We start from the raw sequence: 6835 nt of genomic DNA, 5'->3' as shown, positions 1-6835 counted from the left end.
AAAGGATAGGGCTCTTCTCAAATTTCCATTCCATCACATTTTGTGTAAGGTTGGTGGTTCTTGCCAAGGATGCTCTTCATTTTTATAATAGTATAACATGTTGAAGATCAAGTGTTCATGTATTTCTTGAATTTTACATGTATTATTATTTTGTTCTTGTAAGGGTTGGGAAATGACAATTTCAATCTTGTTTTTCTTGCATTTTATTTGAGGGATTGTTCATGGGTGTGAAGGCATTACTCACCCTTGGGAGGGAAGAACTGGCCTTGGGGTGAAAGGGTTAGTTGTGACCTCCATGAAAGTGTAGGTTCTCTTCTCATGGATAAGAGGAAAAATAAGCAAGGTGTATGGGCCTTTTCTTGTCAATGACTTGATGTAATTTCTATTGGAAATTGAACGTCAAATGCCTACAGGTTGTCCTCAAGCCCCACACCCATCTACCTTGTCAAGTCACTGCGGGCATCCATGGTCGGTAGGAATTTATTTTTGGTAGGTAAGTTTTGAAATTTGAACATTAAGAGGGAAAGGAAGAATGTGAAAAAAAGGAATGTTTCTACATTCATTCAGTAGAGTTTGTAGATCAAGTAGATTAGAGAGAAGTTGCAGAGCTGAGCAGAGAAGGAAGAAGGAGAAAAGTTTGTGCCTGCAGTTGCACGTGTTTCCCTTGTTCACTCAGTAAGTTTGTTGTTGTTTGGATTTGTCCTCTTGAAGTAGTGATTTCTCCAGGCACCATTGTATGCAGCCATTAGAGTTGAAGTTTGAAGTATTATCAATTTAGGGTTATTTTAGGGTTTTCTATTTGAAGTTGAATGCTCCCAGATTTTGTAATATTTTAATGAAAGATTGAATAGAAAGCAAGCAAGCATACTTGAATCTATCTTCCTCTTCTATTCATTGCATTTGACAAGTTTGTTTGAAAGGTTAAAGATTTGGCTTTCTAGTTTTAATGGTGAAAGCATTCGCGTTGATATTTCCTAAGTTATAATTTTTAAGTTTGAAACAAAACACTTAGCATCCTCTTTCTCAGTTGGAGCCAAGCTCACTTGACATCCATTGGTGCCGAGCATTTTGTGTGTGTGTTTCGAGCTCTTCTTGTGTCGAGAATTTTTCTTCAAGTGCCAAGCTCCTCTTTGTGTCAAGCTCACTCGGCACCTACTTCTTTTCGCTCGGCATCTGTTAGTGCCGAGCAAATTGCCACTCAACACATTCACATGACGAGCAAAATAGGCACCCAGCAATTGTGAGTGCCGAGTAAATTTTTTAGGTTTAGGGTTGAGTTGTGAGTTAAATTAAATTTTAATTTGTATTTCTCACAATTAGGGGGTGATAGGGAGAATGTCCACAGAAGAAATGTGATTGCTACGAGCCTTGTGAAGCCATGAAAATTGTGGATATTGGCATTCAAATCTCCTTCATGATTACTCCACCTTCATCCTTTTCATGGGTTCTTAGGTGAAATCCATTGTGAATCCTTGGATTTGGAGTTCTTGTGATGTTCTTGCATTTGTGGTTTGATTGTGGTTGTGACCCATTTGGCATTGGTTATCCTATCTCAATGGGTGGTGTCTTTGAAGCCTAGGTTGGAAGGTGAGCTCTCCATGGTATGTTCAAATCTTATTTGCAGGTTTTGTGGGTCCATGTTGGGTAGCTTGGGAGGCTTTGAACTTCCTATTGGAACCTTGTGAGGAAAGGAGTTCATGATTGTTGTGATCAAGTGTTGTTGTTGGAGAGTTCTCCATTTCTTACCTTTGTTCCTTCAATGTATTGTATGAGTTGAGTGATGATATCTCCACTCCATATGTAATTCTTCTTGCATGGTATGAATCTTAAAGTTTAAATAAAAGATGCCATTGTTGATATCATTGGTTGGAAATATTGTGTGAATCCATCTCCTTATATGTTGTAGTAGTAGTGAAAGAATGAAGAATGTTTCATTATGTAGCTTTCATGATCATGTATTGCAGAATTAAGTTCTTCCAATTTCATTGGGTTATATAGTTCATGAAAGGAATATAAGAACAAATAGAATGCATTAGAGAAAGAAATTGAGACATCAAATCCTGAATTCAATAGTACAGGCTTGGCTTGGAGTTGCACATCTTGCAAATCTGAGAATAGAGTGTTTCTCCTTGTTTGCGAGAGTTGAAGGTTCGAAGTCTTTTGCTTCAATTTTATAGGTACTTTCAACATGAGTTCATTGAACACTACCTGATTCTATTTGTGTGTGGACTTATAAGGAGCCTCCTTAATTACTTTAGGAAGAGTTCAAATGCTGCCAGATAAATGCAATGTGTGGGATAGTATTGTAGTATTCCAAAGATACCCGTTGAAATAAAAATATATAGAAAATGAAAGTGATAATATAATGATGAAGCGTAGGTGAATTGTAGCGTTACAAATCTTAGTAGAAGAAGTATTGGAAAAAATAATATGGAAGTACTTCCTTCACATATGTTAGGCAGAGTGGTTTGTTTTAGACATCATAATTAACATTTGCACTACCTCAGTTTTAAGAAACCCTAACTGAAATGGAACAGTAAATTTAAAATGAACATTTTGGATTCTCTGGTTGTAAAAAAATTAGCCCTACTCTGAAATTAATGGAAGAAAAATAACAGCATAAACAACTTTAAAGAATAATATAAAAAATAGACCACCAAACTGCATCATTAATGGATCTACATATGAATTTAGTTTGTTTTGGTGAATCTACATGTCAAGAAGAATAGGAAACTCAGAGGCTTCAAATGTTGTTTAAAAATTTGGTATTTTTTCAAACAATTTTTTTTTTGTCTATTCCAAGGAATCAAAAATTAGAAAAAGTTACTTTTCTAAATTATAATAAATAAGTATTAACTATTGTAACTTTGTGTAACAGAATTTAATATTGCAATTTCATTGATCGTTTGAAATGTCAAAATGTAAAAATTGGCACATGAACTAATAATTGAAACAAAAAATTGCAATGAAAAAGATATGTTTGAAACTAATTATAGTTGTTTGAAATATTTTTAAGATCCTTTCTGGAAAAATAAATGTAATATAGTTTTCAAAAGTGTTAGCAAAAACATTATAAACATGCATATCAATACATTACATCATTAATGAAGGTGCCATCAAGTCAACACCATATGTTGATTGCAATTGGGATGGGAATATCATTGTAGAGCCATAATCACTGCCCACCATATCATGCTCAACATGCTCATCACTATTGTTGTGTTCAACAGGGAGATAATAATATCTCAAATCTGATATATTGGATTCACTTGCATGATTTCCAAGTTGCATACTTCCATTGCCTTGTTGTAGCGATGGATAAATTGTTGTAGCCATGCATTCTACCCCACTATCCCTTCATTTCAAGAAGCCAAACACTTATTCAGTGTCAAAATATTTGTAAACATTTATCATTTCCATGAATAACACAAGTTTTAGAGACATACCTAATGCTTAAGATGCTATTAGTATTGGCAAGATCTATAGAGTTTTGGTCTCTCTGTGATATCTGGCTTAATATTTGACTCTCACTTGAACTATTTTGTGGCTGCTAATATCAATATAATTCAAATTCAAATTTATAGTTAACAAAATAGTTTATCATCATTTAATGTATCTACTTCTAATCCACATTATTATGAAACATTTTAAAAGTTTAGCCAGTCTATTCAATTCATTAGATATGACAAAAGAAAATTTTGGGGTATTGCTCAAATGATAGATATCTGTATATTTTGATTGGTTGGGTACATTTTGAGAAAAAAAATGGAGAGAAAAGTTTTGTCATTAAATAAGTTATTTCTATATGAAAATTTATCTTCACTGATATATGGAAAATACTATTTTAAAAAAAAATAAAATTTTGATTTCTCACAAATGGAACATACCTGCATATTTGATTGACCATGGATGTTAGCTTGGCCATACGAGACTATGCCAGATTGTTCAAGAAATCTCTGTAATATATTTGAAAATTGTTTTGAAGTAAAATATAATTTTCTTAGAATTTGAAAATAATATAATTATCAAAACTAATTGTTATACTAGTTTTTTAATATTAAAATTTGTAAGATATGTTTACAAAAAAATATTTAATGAAATAGAAGTGGAGTTCTTTACCCTTTTAAGTTGAACTTTAATTAAGGATTCTTCCAGAACTCTCTCATAATACTCTGCATCTTGTACTGAAGTTATCATATTAGGATCTTCTTTCAAACACTTACAGATTTAAAACAAAAAAAGAAATATTATATGAAACTTCAATATATTTATATAAATTTTTTATATTTCTATTCTTTAAAAAATAAAAAATAGTTCTTTAAGATCCCACAAATATTGCCTGGGCATTTGATTTATATAGAAAGTAATAGTATGATTTTTGATTTTTTATTTTTAATTTTAGTGAAGGGGAGGGTTATAGAGAGAAGGAGTTCATAGAAAGGGAGGGATAATTTGATTGGAAATTGAATAGAAGTATAGGTAGCATTGATATGAACAGTGAAATCAATGAAAAACATTAATAGATATTTTTCATATTAGTAATTGCAGATGTTTAGATGTTTTTAAGATCAAAGTACTAAATTACAAAGTACTATAATTTAATGGAAAAAATATTACTTCAGATTAAGTAAGAGACTCTACGTTAGTGTTGATTCTGCATTCAGTAGCTGCAATTTCCATGAATTAATTTCTCTTTGAATCTCCTATAAATTTATCATAATAATTATACATCAAAATTGGATCATAACTTAAAAAAATAGAAATCATTATTCTTTTTCATGGTGAAATCAAGCATACCTCAACATTTGGAATGTTTCCTGAGCTGTTGATGATAATGCATAGTCATGGATAGAATGTAGAAACACTCGTTAGTAAGATATTATTTAGTAAAAAGGGTTTTACTACATGTACAAAAATAATAGATAAATTTAAAAAGAACCTTGATAAATGATTGGCATGATCATTGTCGCACTTCAATTTCTTCAATATTTCATTTAAAAGCTGCTAGGACATATCATAAAATAACATTTATTTATGTCTAATTCTAAGATTTGGTTTCTACATTAATAAATTATTCACAAAAATAAATTACGCCAGAAAGAAGAAAAATTAAACTAAAATTTGTAGATTGAGACTTACTTCTTGATTTTAAAGCCTGTATATTTGTCGTATTTCATAGAATTTATACCAAATAGAGAAAAAATATGACAAAGATATTAGTTATAAAACCAAACTAAACATGAACATAATTTTATTCAAAACTTAATCTTATTAGAGGTATGTAGGTGAAAAAGCTACAAGAAAGTGGGTATAATATTACTATTAATTGCAATACATTTTTATACAAATTGTCTATTCAAACTTTCATATAAGTGCAATAATGGAGCAATCTTGTTCATAGACAACTTATAACTAAGATTAATGAAATTTTATATTTATTCTTTGTAAAAGATCTATCTTATTAAATGAGTAATTTGATACAAGAATATTGGAATTGAAGTGAGCATATTAGATGTAAAAAAATAAATTGAAATGTAAAAGTAAATATTATGAATTTCATTTTTATCTTTTTAAGATATTGCAAAAAGTCCATACCTTCCTCTCTCATGTTCTAGTAGATTAACATAATGAACTATAACATCTTTTGTCAATCTAAAAAGAAAATGAAAATTTAACATTGTAATATAAAATAAAATAAAATGAACTTTAATTGAGAATTCCCCTATTGCTAGGAATTTATTTCATATGAAATACTATACATAATCCAAAATATATTCACCATATTTGAAGTGTTCCTTAAATATACAACATATGAAATAAATCTCTTTAGTAAATAAAACTATCTATAGAAGCAATGTATACATTAAAAACACAAGTTATTCAGTGGTTCTAATAGAGCTTACCTTTTCTTTCCAGAAAAATGACTGAGTCTTCCAGTAGGCGAAAACATAATAAGTGTAATATCAATATCACATAGAATAGAGAGTTCATAGGCCTTCTTAGTAAGTCCATTTCGCCTCTTGGAATAGGTAACTTGTCTGTTTATATTGTTTTCTATTTTCTTGATCTGAAGCTTAACTCTTCCCATCACAAACAATATATAATATATATAATAATAAGATTTATTTAAGAGAAAAGGGAGAATACCTATATGAAAGTAAGACAAAACTTATATTTATCTGCATTATTCATTTAAAACAATAAAAATTCATTAGTAAGATGAAAAATAATATTTTAAAATACAAAGAAAATTAAATATATTAACAAAATATTGAATCATATATTAAAAAATAATTACCAAATGTTTCAATAAAACATTCAATTTAATATAATGATATGTTTAGAATAAAATATAATTGCTAATTAAGAAAAGTAAGTTATAGATTTTAAAGAAAATGATAGGTTTAACTTGTTAAAAATTGGATACTGACTGAAAACATATGATTGACACTGCAAATAAATTGGAACTAAAAATGCTGAGATCTTGTGGATAACATGGTTAAAACTCTGCTATTGCTAAGAAGCATTTTATTTATAATAAAAATCTCATTAAGATGCAAAAATATATAGATCTATCCATTTTTTTTTTTCCTAATGCAATAAATAAAAATGATGGTTTATCTAACAAGCTGGTTATTTGATCAACTTGAAGTTTTACTCCTATTGGAAAATACATGATTTATTTTTAATCTTCAAGTCAAATTATGAAATGTGTTTTTTCATAGAATACTGGTAGAACGAACTACAAAGGTTCACGTTAGACATGCACGAATACAAATGAAACCCTAATAACCTTAAAATAATTATCAATGGAAGACAGAAGAATACTACAATT

General features: G+C 29.6%; 1 pseudogene; it reads right to left on the bottom strand.

The window, feature by feature from the left end:
* Positions 1-3093: 3093 nt before the first annotated feature.
* Positions 3094-6088, bottom strand: LOC149570046 (agamous-like MADS-box protein AGL66; annotated as a pseudogene).
* Positions 6089-6835: the final 747 nt, after the last annotated feature.

This window comes from Cupressus sempervirens, chromosome 3, assembly GCF_028749045.1.
Source record: "Cupressus sempervirens isolate cs-2001-9-10 chromosome 3, ASM2874904v1, whole genome shotgun sequence".
NCBI classification, from domain to species: domain Eukaryota; kingdom Viridiplantae; phylum Streptophyta; class Pinopsida; order Cupressales; family Cupressaceae; genus Cupressus; species Cupressus sempervirens.
This window is presented reverse-complemented; position numbering and strand designations above follow the sequence as displayed.